At 37.8% G+C, this 15533-nt stretch overlaps 1 protein-coding gene across 1 annotated transcript in view; it reads left to right on the top strand.

Annotated features, from left to right (window-relative positions):
• Nucleotides 1–15533, top strand: part of wwox (WW domain containing oxidoreductase) — a 158013-nt gene that overhangs the window by 98581 nt on the left and 43899 nt on the right. The window lies entirely within an intron of this gene.

Raw genomic sequence — 15533 nt, 5'->3', positions numbered from 1 at the left:
AACTTAAAGTCAGAGTTACTATGAAATGGTTCAAAGCATGGTCTTGTGTTGGAATGACTCAGTTTAAGTCCAAAACAATATCCAGGGGTGGATGAGTACAAACAGACACCATGTCTGTCTGACATTCAGTTGTAAACCATGTATTACTTTCCTTCCTGTTTAGAAATATGCACTTTGTGTTTGTCAGTCTCACATAAGATCCCCAAAACAATCATTGAAGTTTGTGTTTTATGACAAAATTGTAAATAATCTGGTACTGAAAGGAAACTTAGGACCCATAAAAACAGAGAAATAAAACTCTGAACCTGTGGATCTGTTTCAGTGCACTGAGACATTTCTGGTTGAGATATACTGTACGTTGTCTGTTTTGTGGATCACAGTTTCTCTCGTTGTTAACCTTGCACATTCATTCACACATTTATGTGCAACCACCCATGGGCAGGACATTTTTCATCTTTCAATACTACATTGATTTCCTGTATGACTTCATCAGGCTAATACCCGCTTTCCCTCCTTCTAGACTCACACTGTCACACATGCATTCACGCACACAGATGCCCATAATGCCACTGTTTCCTCCCAATCAAGGCAGCCCGTCTCTGGATCAATGTCCTCTATGAGTAGTTCAGCTGTGGAAATAAAAACTGGAGAAAAGCTGAACATGTAACATAATGAGCAGTTAGGCTGTCGAAGAAGCAGTGTGATGAAAAACTCAAAACATCTTGTGTTATTCATTCAATGATCCTGATGTCGCTAAAAAACATCTCTCATCTGTTGCTATTTAACTGCAAAAACATTTAATAGAGACAAATTCCATACGAAACAATACTGGACAAGAAATCTGAATGATTAATGTTATATCGCAGTCAGTGAGAATGGGACTGATGGCCATTTAAAAAAGACTTGAATCGTGTTTTAACACTAACCCAGCAGGTGAGGCTGTACTCTTTCACAGTCCTGCAGAGATACTCCACACTTTGATTGCAGCTACGTTGGGCTCTGGTATGAAACACTCAGTGGTCCATATCAACATTACTTGAAGTGAGGCTTTGAATGGACAGTGAGAAAACCTAGATACCCTCAGACTTACATGGACATTGAAGTCCTGCTCCCTTCAGAACAAAAGAAAGAGAAAGTAGGAAGCTTCTATTACTTTCCTAACATGGCATAAAGTAGAAATATTTACGTAGAAATACATACTACCTGCAGCCCACAATGTGTGTTTGTGTGTGGATCTTTTTAAATGTAAAGTGCCTTTTTTGATATAAGAGACATTAAAGATAGAAGTTATAAACCAGAGTCATCCTTATCATTGGTTGGGGTCCCAAAGGCACTAAATGACACTGTCTAAAGGCTTCAGCTTAATACAGAAGGCGTGTTGGGAAGACTTGTAGGATTAGACACAAAAGCCTTTTGGAATCAGCCTCATTTGTCTGATCGCTGTTTGCATGCAGTTCTCAGATGTGTCCAAAACACTTTTTCCTCCATTTTTTTCTTTGCTTTTTGTTTTTGTCAGAACTCCTCTGTCCCACTTTTTTCTATCTTTCACCATTACTTAATAAAACAGTGTTGCTCAGTGTCTCCCTCTCCTTTAAAAACAAAAGAGAAACAATCGAACAAGATTAATTAATCACCTGAGCAAAACCAATCCATGACAATCAGGCATACTTCTTACTATAACACATGAAGTCTGACTCTGGTAAGAATACAAAATAGAACAAAAAAGATGTACATTTATAAATAAGAACAATAAAGATAATATGTTTATCTTGCAATGTAAACCAACTAGTTTATTCAGTGTCATTATTTTGAATGTTTCTTATGAGAGTCTTATTCTTAAAAGGATCATTTTTCACTGAGAGCTTGGTTTCTCCTAAGGCTCCTAAACATATCACCCTCTCACTCTCAACCTACCAATCCGGAGAGCTAGCAAGAGACTAGATGAAGGAGAGCAGGTGAAACTAAAACAATATAAAGATTCTGACACCATTCACAGTTTTCAGAGATGTTAAATTCACAGTCAAACTATTTGATTGTGAAAGAAAACTGCCTTGGACCCAGGAGCAACAAGGACTTGAAAAAGATGAGACACTGAACAAACGTGACATAGCTGACAAGGATTGATCCTGAAAATTGCAAAATGCCATTTCTGTAAAAGCTCCATTTTCACTGTTGACATTACAGGTAGACAAGTTTGACAGCTTGTGTTGGTAAAGTATAGCTTGCTGCCGTTTAAAGGACTTATGAGATCCTGTGGCCAGATCTTAGAAGAATATCACTGCGTAGCTGACAAAAACGATGAGCAGAATTGGTTTTCATTCATAAACCCTCAAAATAATTTTCTCACATATGACCTTGATTGACATCCTATTCATTGGGTTTAATATGTTGGCCCACATCATATTAACAGCTTCATGTTTTCTTTGAACAGTTTCCCCCAAAGTTTGAAAGTGTGTTTATTAGCGTTTTTAGTACAGAAGTTAATTGTGAGGTCATACACTAATGTTGGGAGAAAATCAAGAGAACAATACCATCTTGACACAGTTTAACAAATGTTTATTTCATAGTGTCAACTTACCAAATGACCTGAGACAACTTCTTTTTAGACCTGCACAATAAAAGCTTTAAGCCATGTGGTTTCTACTTGTAAAGACACAATTATGTGAATCCTATTTGCATTGTTTGATCGTGATGCTTCCTGTAGTCAATTCCAGATAAAAATAAAGTAACTAAAGTTAAAAATTATGTATGTCTTAATGTAGTAATTACATGATGATAAGAACTACAATATTTCTACTACTAAGAATTTAGGCTGCTGAAAACAATGATAAAGTCATCATGATAGGAAATTGTCACGCAGGTAAACCGTTATTGTTTCAAGGTCGTGCTTCATCTGATTGTTGTTGACACTTTTCTTTGAAATTATATTGGCTACAACAGTTTGAGCGTAATTGAAGACTTGCGTCTTTGCTTATTAAATGTCAGTTGAGCTTGTCACAATGTGACAAACCTCCACAAACTCATCATTTCAGAATGATGGGCTGTATGTTCTGTTTTATTTTTTTCTGGAAAAAGCTTTCATGTTGGGAACTTTTGATAAAATTGTAATTATTTATTACATTATTATTTTTACCCACTTCTACCTGCAACCCCATTATAAATGTCACTTTTCCCCACAGTTAAAATATTATTGTCAGTATATGACCAGTCGTCACAAGCAGGCGGGTCAGCGCGAGCGGAGTGTACACTGGCTCTTTACGACACTGCCCATGTTTCTAGCTACAAGTTCAGCTTGTAAAAGTTTATCCCCTGTATGTACTTTAACATCCTTTAATATCAGCTCATAAACCAGCACCAAGCAGGCCATGGAGCCCTCCCCCCCCATCCCACAACATCTCCCTCAGATGAACACTCTGCCAATTAAGGGTCCTTCATCTCCAACACTTGACTGCTTCAGCTGGGAGGAGGAGGAGGAGGAGGAGGAGGAGGTGGTGTTACCGTGAGTTTGTAAACATGTGAAGGCACGAGTGTGAGCTCTGGCAACAAGGACTTCCCCTCTGAGGTGAAATAACTCTGTGGAAGTATGTGTGTGAGCCTGTCCCAGCGGAGTGTGTAATCTCAGCTGTGTCTGTCTCCTGCCTGGCTGTGACGCTGAGGGAGGATGTGATGGAAATCTCCCTCCTATTTAAATCCACCGCTGGCACATCAAAGCATGCTGCTGCTGGAATAACAGAAATAATTAGACACAAACGCCTCATTTACATAAAAATGTTAATTAATCTCTCCTCTCATTGCCCAGTTAGGCTGAGATGGCCCTGTGTGCTCCATAACATATCTGCTGTGAGATATGTGCTTGTGATGACTCCAGCTCTGTGCTTTATGTATTATTTCTCATCATTTATAAATGGAAGGTTTACCACTTCTCTTCTTTTTGTGTTTTAGTCAGCTCCTCGTTTACAGATGGTTGTATAAACTGCTTTCTTTTTCTCTGTTTGCTTGTTGCTGTATTACTTTATATAGAATCTCAGTCTTGGAAACGTGGTTCCCTTACAGCGTGCAGCATTTAAAACTTCTGTTTTCAGGTAAAAATGCATTTCTATTTTTCTCTACAGTTTATATATTCAAAGGATTTTGGGGTGAAATGGTTTCTATAACTTCAGATCAATAAGTTGCACCGTGTTCATGGTGTTGCCACAATCTTTCAGCTGAGAAGTAAAAAATGTGTTTAAGTCTATTTTGCCAATTACTAGAATTTGGCTGCTAGATCCAACAGCATCCTCCATGCTTGTTGGTGTTCCTGTTATAAATGTGTGAAAGCTTTAAAACACAAACATCTCTTACTGCATTGGCTTCATTTAAAACGAAAAAGACCAATTCCACAAGTAATTACACCACTGCTGTAAATACTTTGTTGTACCCTCCTTTTGTCTTTAATGTTTGGAGGTTGAAGCCCATCATCAGCATGAGCTTCTCTACAGCTGATCTTACAGGTTTTCTCTACACTTTAGAAGAGGAGATTAATTTAGTCTCTGGTGAAATATCTTTGTGTTGATTTGGTAATTTTTGTAGGCAGCTGTCTTTCTCAAACACCAAATTACGACCCATTTTAACACTACTAGTTGAGGTTATCAAATTTCTAATAAAACTGTGCTGGTATTTCTCATAGTTCATGATGCACTGTAAGATTCACAGGACTGTGGACGAGGAACAAGCCAACAGCATCACAGAGCTTTCACCATACCAAACAGGTGTTTTAACACCTAATTATCCTTTGTTTTCTCTACCTGGAGAAATTTTCAGAAAATGTTCAGTTTTAAGACCTTACAGTAGAGTTTAGCAAACTTCAAATGTACTGTTGATATAAGGACAAGAATATTTTTCAGTAGAGATTGAAGTACTTTTTCTTTTACCTCTCTTAACATCCACTTCCTCAAATGGGAGTAGGAAACTTGTGGAGTTCTCATTCAGACTTGTTTGAACTTTTTTGTTTTTGTTTTTTGCTCTGACTCTAAATATGAGCAAGTTTAGGTGAGAACCTCGTATATGTAGTCCTATCTTGACTTCTATGATTATTAACACATCTTCCTCATGTAAAGGGCATGAGCTCTTGTTTTCCTTACACTGAGGAGTGCCTAAGAAGAATTTATACATATTTCTTTATACACAGACTAAACAAAAATCATAGGACATATGTTTCCCAACACATTTGGAGGACACTGTGCTCTTTTCACTGTGCTTTGTATTATTTTAGTTGAACAGGCTAAGAGTCGAGCCTGTATAATCTCTTTTTTTAGTATTCTTTATCATAGTGTGTCTGTAGAGGTGACCTCCTCCTCCTTCTTTCATCTCTTTCTGTTTAACCGGAGACAACACGCTCTGACTGGAGAGGACAGAGACTCCGAGTTGATCCTGATTATAACAAGCACTTAAATCTACTTCTGCACACCCCCTAATGTCAGGGTTATATTAGAACAAGCATTTACATCAGCCTCTATGTCGACTTTATGAGATCTAAGACCTCTTACATCATTCAAAATGCATCCATAAGTCTTCTCTTGCTCGTCTTTATGTACTCGTCAGGGTTTAGCAGATGTCGGTGTAAAGACGATTTTGTGAATATGTTCTTTAAAAAAAAAAGCAGAGCAAATTTGTTGAAAAAAGGAGTGAAATGATCCTCCTGGTTTTAGTCAAAAATCTAAAGAAAGAACAAGTAATTCCTCTGTATTACACAGCAAAACTGTTTTTTTAAGCATATGAACCCCTTGGTCTGTATTAGTATTCCGTTACAAATATCATGTTTCATGAGACGTATGTGAAGCAGCCCTCCCCTGTTCCTACAACTGTGAGACTCTCTGTATGATCCTCCGGCAGCTCTATTGACTCGGCTTTCTCTGCTCCTCCGGTCCGGTCTCGGCTGCTCCTTTCATTTACTCTGCCAGCGCTCAGCGGCTCTGCTCCGGGGAGAGCCGCTGAAACAAGACTTCATCAATTCCAGATGAAACACCAACATTTCCTCCCATTACACCAAAGCAGCGCTCCCGTTCACTCTCCGCGATCTCTCACCACTCCACTCTTGCTGTGTGTGTAATGAGCAATGGGACTGTGTGTGCACCCCTGCACATGTGCATTTACGTGTTTAGTGAGTGTTTTTTGTGTGTAAAAGGGATTGAGAGTGTGCGAGCTTTGGGGAGAGGTAGGAAAAGTCGAGGCAGCGCTGAGGGAACTGGTCTGGGAAGCAGGTGTGTTTGTTTGATGTCCTCCCGCAAGGAAAGTTGGGGGAAGATTTCCACCAGACTACCTGCCCTCTAACCCCATTCATCTTTGCTTATTAACCTCCTACACTACCTGTGCAATTTGAAGGAACTTCTTTTTTCTTTTTCATTTTACCTGCATTCAGTATTTTAAACTTTAATCTGAAGCTTCTGAAATGTCTTTACACACACTGCCTCATATTTCAGAGCACTGCATATTAGAAACACTTTCTGGTATGAGCGAAAACTTCACTGTGAAAAGAGAGAAATTTATAACTACTGTGTAAAAATATAAGTAGAGATGTACAGACAAACTGGCTAGTGACTGGTCAATTAAAAACTCAGAAATCTCAACTTTTTTAGATCACTTCACCACACTAACTAATCCTAGTTTTCACTGACCAACACCCATCAGTGTGATAGTTGTAGCTGAATAAGACACAGGTTACCAGCTAACCAGGTAACTATTTTTTTGTGTCTGTAAGTTGTCTAAAATGAAGTCAGACAAAGCAAAAAAGGAGCTTTTAAAGCTCTTGAAAAGTGAGATTCGGGGTAAAATGAGAAGTAGTTTGACACTTTTGCATAAGCAAACAGAATGAATGCTGGTGTGCCTCTCCTCCATCTTGGATCACTTTGGTTGTACGGCTGTTTTCTTGTTCTCCCAACCTTGAGGCTCAGAGGCAGAACAACGGAGTAGATGCCTACATTTTACTTAATGAACTTGAACTTGCTCTAGTTTATGGATAGTAAACAAGCTTCAGCAGAAGTTGGTTAGATAATTATGTCCTTTGAATCAGGTTAGCTGGTGCAGCACCAAGACTGGTGGGACAGGAGCTCTAGAGTAAATACAGTGATGCCCTCAAAGTGGAGAGGGAAACAAGAAACAAGCTTTGCTCAGCCACAGAAAGAGGAGGATGTGTTTGGGGACAGCATATTGAGGCAGCTGAGGGAAGCACTGGAAGAGTAGGACCTCTTGTTTGTTTAATATCTTTATCCTCATCTCTGCCCACGGGACATAAAGGCGAATTCATCCGTAAAACTGGATTATCACACTCAGCTGACTCAAACAGCTGAGTGTGAAAACACACTTGGTGTGGGTGTTTTTGTCATGTCTGAGTAAGAGCGGGATAGAAGCATGTAGGGATGAGATCCTACTACACTTACAGATATCCTCTTTTTGCCACGCATAGTTACGATGGTTAGCTAAAGATCTGGTTTCAAGAGCTGTAGTCTAGAATCCAGTTCTTTTCCTCCAGCATATATTTAGTAAACTTTGCCCCTGAATCTAAGTATCTATTATTTTTATTGAATAAAATGGAATTTAGACCAGAAGTTTTTAAAGGCAAGCATACATTCCAAACCTAAACTGAGATATAAGCGTATGGTATGTCTTAGATTGACTGGGGAAAATTATTTAATATTGTCTTAACATTTTGTGAGATGCTGCTTTGATAACTTTAATGAAGTGTATTGCTCAGTTACTTGCAGCCAACTAAATTCTGAGCAGCTGGGTGGCAGCAAACACCCACAGCTAACCATCAAGTAATTTTCTTAATCTTATTAAGGTTTTGTTTGTAAAAAATTGAAAATCCTTGTGGGAACTTGTGGTTTCCATTAAATGTAAGCCTGTTCATATCAGTATGAGATCATATGCATTGGGGGAACTCGGGATCTATGATTGGTCAGTTTTTTTAAGATACAATTTATTCAATTAAAAAATTAGAACCTCTTAATAGTTTTTGGGTTAATGAGTGAGAATTAATTTTTTTTGGCCTCTGATATTTATTAGCATTTTTAGAGAGTGGAAAAGCAAGTACCATTTCATACTGGGATTTTTGGTGGGACATTTTGCCTTACTAGAGTGCAGCAGTCGGCACCAAGGCAGCCATACACAATAATTGATCATGTAGGAGATCTTTCAAACTAAACATTTTCTCAATTGCAGAGATTTTTTTTAGATGTTTTTGTAGAAAATTTTTCCATTACAAGCAAGACCTGTAATTAGTGATGAGAAATACAAATCAATTTCACTTTCAGTAATTTAGCCCATAGAAGCACAGTTGCTGAAAAACAGAAAAAACACACAAATCACAGACTTATAAAGAACCAAGGTTGCTTCTCTGTCTTTCCAAGATGTTTTTGATAGATCGTTGAAAAGAAAAAGCAAATGCATAGATGCTACAGACAATCACATATGTACAAGGACACATTAAAGTACTTTGTTATGTACTAACTATCACATCATTGCTAGCATGTTCAAGTCTGTGCAGAAAATATTGGCACCAAGACAGCTAGCTTCACGCAAGTGTTCATGGAAAATTTTATTTATGTGCTTGAAGAATGTGTCACCAGATCACATCATCAACATGGACGAGTTCATCGTCATGTTTGATCTTTTCTAAATAAATGTGAATTATAGTCTGGAAAATACAGTAGTTATTTGTCTTTTCAAGTGTGATGGTTTAATTTAACTGTAGGATAAATAAATGTTTAAGTGCCTCTTGCCTTAATTCAAAATTTGCAGGGTTTCCAATATGCGTTTCCCAGAGTATTTTAATGATTTCTATTGCTTTCAGCTTAATTGGCCCTTTTTTTTCCATATTTACGAAGATGCCATGTACAACCATTTCCCCTCTTCTTTATCCCCTCTGAACAATGGTTCCTGCTCTCAGTTTGACCCTAATTGATTATAATGAGTGTAAGCGCTTGTAACTTTTAACTGGTCTCCCTTTTTTTTTCTTTTCTGCCTGTTTTGTACATTATACACTTGTAACACGGCACGAGACATAGATTTGTTATATGCCTTTATAACTACAGCGTAGTTCATGGAGCCTGCATCAGTCAAGACACGCCCACCTACATATGAAAAGCCCAAATGTAGTGTGATTAATCCTGTGCCAATTTCAGAAAGCCTATGAAATATGAACTGTAAAAGATTCCCATTTGGCATTCATTTTTTTGCCTCCAGTTCTACTTTTATGACAGTTGTGAATGTTGCAACAATTACTAAGTAAGAATGTAAGTTAATCCCATGCTATGCAAACACTCTATGTACATGATGAAGATTAATCTCTGTATTCCAAATGCGTGGAGTGGCTCTAACTGTTTGACTGACTCAGGGTGCAACCTAGTTTTGGAATAATCTGGTTAATAATTACTTGACCTGTTTGGGGCACAGACAGAGCATTGTACTTCTATTCCCAGATGGTTTCTTAATCCTAAATATTGAACTAAACGTGGTATCATTTTTCAACAGTAGCAGATGCCATTCTGACTCAAAACACTGAATTGACACCATTTATTCTAAAACACATTTCTTAATACTTTGAAGGCATAACACCATTGATTTTTCACAAAAGTTCATTGTATCACATTTTTTGACATGCGACCATACATGCCTACACAGGATGCAACATGACAGCAGCTTTAGATGTCAAACTTTATCAGAATGTGTTGGCGAAATTAGTCACTTTCTTGCATCTATTCTCACTTCCTGAACAAATGCTAATGAATGACCCTACATGATGTCAGTGTGCTAATTCATAACAACTGCCATTTTTCTTTGCTTTGAAATGCCAATATGATTAAACACCATGTCAAGGCCAACTATCAATCTACACCTTCATAATCAGCACTAAAGAGATTGAGCTGTATATGGAGTCAAGACACACAAAGTGTTTGCATGTGAGTGCAACACACTCACACATGCACACACATTAGTGCACATATTAGTATGTTGTAGTTTTAACGTGGGGTGAGAAGAGTTATAGGGGTGTCTGGAGATGACAGAGTGCAGGATCGCTTATGGGAGAAGGCACTCATACTCTGTTAATATTGCATGATTTACATGCCTGAGAATGCGTCCACATACATTGTACTCTCAATGGCTTCACAGGACGAAATGACATTCATGTAGCTACAGTTGTTGTGATGTGAAGTACCAGTTCTTGCACCTGTAAAACCAGCAACCTGTAAAACACAGGTCAAAGCAATATTCATCCCTTCCATCCCTGGCCTCTGGTTTCTCCTGATTTAATGCATGCAGATAAATAACTTTTATGTAAATTGTTAGTTTGACTCATGTCAAGGTGGCGTTTACATTAAAGTCTTCTGATCATGTGGCTTTAAAATGACAGGTCGATATGGCTGAAAGCTTTCAGCCCCTGTTGCAGTCGAGCATAGATCCACTGATCTATAGATTGATGGGCACACTGATGATAGCCCATAGAGAATATGGTAATGACAAACTGTCGAAACACACACGCAAATGCAACCCCCAACTTGAAGGCTTAGGTGACCTCTAAGGTTAACCCATCCGGTCATCGGGGGTGAAACGCTGGGGTAAGAGACAGTCTGACATCGACCTGTCTGTCACTTTTCCAGACCATGTTTTTAAGATGTAAAGTAATTCTTGTATTCCTTGCTTTATACCAACACAGGATAAAAAGTCTTCATCCTCAAATCACCAGCATTTATTTCAACAACTTGGAGAAGGAGTAAGTTCAGCATCTTTCAGTTTAAAGATTTTGTGTTCAAAAGACCCTCTTAGAGTAACCTATGCATCTCAAATAACTTTTTGATCAACTTTCTTCATTACATTGACAAAAGTTTGCTGATGGACTCCTTTCTTAAACCTTTAGGCCTGAACAAACCATTTGATTTTTTTTTTACAATTGTTTTGTTTCTGAGTCATTCTGCTTCAGTATAATGTGGTTTGCCTGTGTGCATAAAAAAAATTCAGGCTTCACGTTTCATAGAGATACTGCCAGGGCTGTTGCAAGTCATTTGGGTGTAGAGCATTTTCATATGACGTTAAATCATTATTTTAGAATAACAGACATTTATGAACACTGCTGTTCAAAGTAAATCATTCTTGGAGAAGTACAGATATAGCAGATTCTACATAAGATTGTTTCTCATGTCTTTGTTGCTTTAGCATTTTTCAAGTTTGTTCAAAGCAATATTATTGCATGACTATATATATATATATATCTATATATATATATATAGATATATATATATATACTGTATATACAAACTGTGTGCAAAATGTGCTGGAGAAGAAATGCATCTAGAAGCAACAGGATGATAGATCTCCAGGATTGCACAGGGGCATCCCTGGTCTAAAGAAAAAAAAACTAATACATCTAACATTTCCAAATTATTGCACATATTCTCGCATTGATTTATATGAAATTGACATGAATTATATTTGATCTGTTATATTACAGCTTGATTTTAACATTTTACCTACCATAATTTTAGTTTTTGACTTAGACTGCATACTTACTAAACTGAACTTGGAAGTTCAGTGCAGAATTTGCCACCTTGAGTCATATTTTGAAATGTGAACGGATCATTAATTGAGGCATTTGTGGAAAATATTTCAAACAGCGTCAGACTGATCACAATCCTACTGGAGCTGCTGTCACACTGTTCCTATCTTGCTGACATAAAAAAAAAATGTAACGTGTGAGAAAATGGAAGCGACTTTGTGAAACATCGAGTGCTGTCTTGTCTTTGAATTATATTTTGATTTTAATGCGCACCTGTTCTGGTGGTGCATGTGTGCTATCATAGGTGGTTTGGAAATCAGAGTATTCTGCTGTCTCATTGCTTTTTGGTGACGTCACAACCAAATTTAAAAACCTATAAGAGTGGTCAGATAATGGTTAGCTTTCTTAATCAGACCATAAGGAATGCCTTAAATTTAAATCAGTGCAAACCCTGTAGTGTTATAAGTTATTGTAAATGACACTGTTGGTGCATTTATCTTAGAGCCTTGTTCTTGGCGTTACACACTAGAAGTTGGTCGCGGTGAGAGGTGGGTCAGATCGATGAGCGAGACGTGCATTCATACCCTCCCAGTCTTGAACACACACACACCTCACCTCACCTCACGCACTGATGCACATGTGCGCACACCTACAAATGCAGTCAGTCACCTACCCTTCCCCCTGTCTTCACCTGTCCATAGAGGTAAACACATGCATTTAAATCAGTTGTGGGGTGCTGTGGTAACAAAGACAAATGATGTTGTATGTAATATTTTTCTATTAACATAAAGTAATATAAAGTGAAGGGCAGTGGTGTATGGAGGGAGTTAGAGGCTAATGTCCCGTATCAGATGTGGACAATGTCAGGGCTGCATACTGAGCAGTCTGTGTCCTTCTCCGTTGCTGTGTGTGTGCACGTGTGTATGTTTGTGTGTAATGCTCTTTCACATGGCTACGAAGCAGTGACACATAGAGCTGCCATCACTTTTATTATTCCCTCTGCCTTATTAACCTCTCTGCCCTCACCCCTCTCTATCCACTTTTTTCACATGAACCAAACTAACCTGAACTCCCCGTCACAAACCTCTGTTTTACAATCATCGCCAGAGCACATACCACTTGTTTGTTAAAACAGAAGGCATCAAAGTTTGGTGTCTGACCAGTTTTTTTTTTTCTCTTTACATTTGTCTCAACAAGAGCAACACGTGAACAATAAAGACGGTTTGATGTTGAGTGGAGAAAAACAAAAATTCAACACTAAGAACTAAGTAAAAACAGAAAGGAGGGATGGAGTAAAGAAATGACAGAAGGAAGTAAACAAAAAGAGGCAAACTGCAGAGGAAGGAAGAAAGGAGTAAAGAAAAGAGATTCATAAAGAGGAAATGAGTAAATGAAAGAAGTAATGGAGTAAAGAAGTGAAGAGATGAAAACTACAAGAAAATGAAGCTGGGGAGAAAGGAAAGCCAGAGGGCAAGAAAGACAAATAATTCTAAGTATTTAAGGGTAAAAATAAAGAAAAGGAAGGAATGTAAGATGGGATGAAGAAAAATGAGGAATCAAAAAAAGAAGGCAAAGGGAGAAAATTATGGATGGGAAAAAAAAGGCAGAATGAAAAAGCAATGAAAAGTGTGAAAGGGGAGCAAAGATGGAAATTAAGATATGATGAAAAAAAGGAAAATCAAAGATAGGAAAAGATAAAACAGGAGGGAAACAAACGAGAGGTAAAAGTAACGATAATTTTATTTATATAGCACATTTTAAGCAACAAGGCAATACAAAGTGCATTACAGGATTTCAAAGGAAATACAAACAAAATAACAAACCAAAAGAAAGAGCAAAAGAAGAAACAGCTAATAGTCTTGATCCAAAGTAAATAAACCAGATACTCCTATTCAGGGTTTCTAGATGAGTATAAGTAAGTATCCTCTGGTCTAATTCCTTTTTCTGGTTTGGGAGAGTGGGAGTCTAAAAAGTAGTTGCTGACGTAGTTTTTCTGGGTTCCAAGTTCTAATCCCTCTTCTGGGTTGCTAAATAAATGTAAGTAAGTAAGTATCCTCTGGACTTCTGGGTTGCTAGATAAGCATATGTATTCTCTGGACTTTCTAAGTGTGCTCTAAATTTGTAAAATAATGAGTACTCCACAGTTTCTAAGTAATAATGAAAACTAAACGTTCCTGTTCTGAAAGATTTTTTTCTGGATTCTAGCTTTGTTCTAGAGAGGACAGAAACTTAGGCAAGCTTTAAAAATTAGCTTGAATTGTTTTTTGCTTTGGTAATTTATTTGGTGCAGTTGGAAGTGGAATAAAAACAGTTTTAAGAGTGGAAATCTGTGTTGACCTTTTTTTCAAATCAGTGTAACAAAAGTAACCCACCCACATTGAGTGCTCATCCCTTGGTCACTTAGAATTGTTAACTGGAATTTCTTAAGACATGCTGAATTAATTCCTATATTAGGTCAGTCGTGACAAATGTATGCAAGGTGGCTTATTTTCTTCCCTTGAGCAAGGCACTACACCCTACTGGTTGGCCCTTGAGTGCTGAAACTGCAGGTAGACGTCGGATTCTGCATATTCCTATTTTTATCAGTCATAATTTGGTTTTATCAAAGCTCAAGATTATAAAGTGTTACCATCTCACAACTTGAGCGATCATCCATACCGCCTGCATGAAACAGCGGACTTGGCCTGTCCATGTATGTGAGATGAAGAACTCTACATCTGCAGATCACTTTATGAGGCATGATGAATGCAGCCCACATTCAGAGTGACAGCCTGGGAGTCACAACATTGACAACTGATCTAATATTCATCTCTCTACAGGCTGGTAAACAGCAGCGCAGCTCTGCACCGTTAATGGCTTCAGCCTAAGTTGTCGTCCTTATTTTTTAAAGTTGACTGTATTCACGGTGAGTGGTTTTGCGTGTGTTCCATATCATTATCCCCCTCATGCTTTGTGGTGGACTGGTCTAGTTGAGCCTGGGTGGCGTGCGGATTGACTCCACCGTAATCTACCATAAGACTGTGCTATATCTGAGAGACTCGCAGGATGCCAACTCAGCCACTTTTTCTTTTTTTTTTTTTTTAAACACACAAATACACACACTCATCCACACGATACATTAATGCAAGTGGGATTTAAGGGAAAGTGAGTGAATAGTTTCAGGCTTCCACATAGATTCCAGTATCAGGACGCTGCATCAGCAGGAATGGCTGCCAGGATATGATCGGAGCAGCGTCCACAAACTGTTCCTATTGAGACACCTACTTGCAGACGTTCTCCACAATCTGGAGAAGTATGAAACTTTATTTTTTGCACTATTAGTATTTAGAGACTTTTTCACGTAATTCATTCTTTGAAAGTTGTATGCATTGATTTCTCTATCTACATTCATCCACAAACACAATTTCTTCAGCTTTTTGTCACACATTTAATTTATAATCAAATGTTGTCATCAGGTAAAGATTACCATAGTAAAAGTATTAACAGCGCTTCACTTTTTCCACATTTTATGTTACAGGATTAATTCTTTTTTCTTGTATTATATCAATCTCTTTCCTCTAAATTCTACACACAAACACCCCATTATGACAATGTGGAAAAGCGTTTTTGAGAGTTTTGCTAATTTACCAAAAACAGAAAACCAAGAAATCACCTTTATAGTCTTTGCTATGAAGCTTAAAATTTTACTTTTTCCAATGATCATCCTCGAGATGTTTATGTGGAGGTTTCCTGATTTTCTAATTTTGTATTTGTACTGTAGTAGTCTGGGGCTTTCTGCTTCAGGTGATTTAAGTTACCATAAATTCTGCTTTCTAAAATAAATCTCTATCAATTTGTAAACTTGAGCTCACACCAGCAAGTCCAGGTTTTAGAGTGACCGGGTCACATTCCAGACTTAAATCAGACTGAGATGATGTGGTGTAAACAGCATTCATTCATTTTTCATCTAGAAAAAATCAAAAGCAGAGGAAATATGTAGAAAGGTAAATACTATCATGTCATAGTA

The sequence above is a fragment of the Xiphophorus couchianus genome, chromosome 2, assembly GCF_001444195.1.
Source record: "Xiphophorus couchianus chromosome 2, X_couchianus-1.0, whole genome shotgun sequence".
In the NCBI taxonomy this organism is placed as follows: Eukaryota; Metazoa; Chordata; class Actinopteri; order Cyprinodontiformes; family Poeciliidae; genus Xiphophorus; species Xiphophorus couchianus.
Note: the sequence above shows the minus strand (reverse complement) of the source record. Positions and strands in the feature narration are given on the sequence as shown.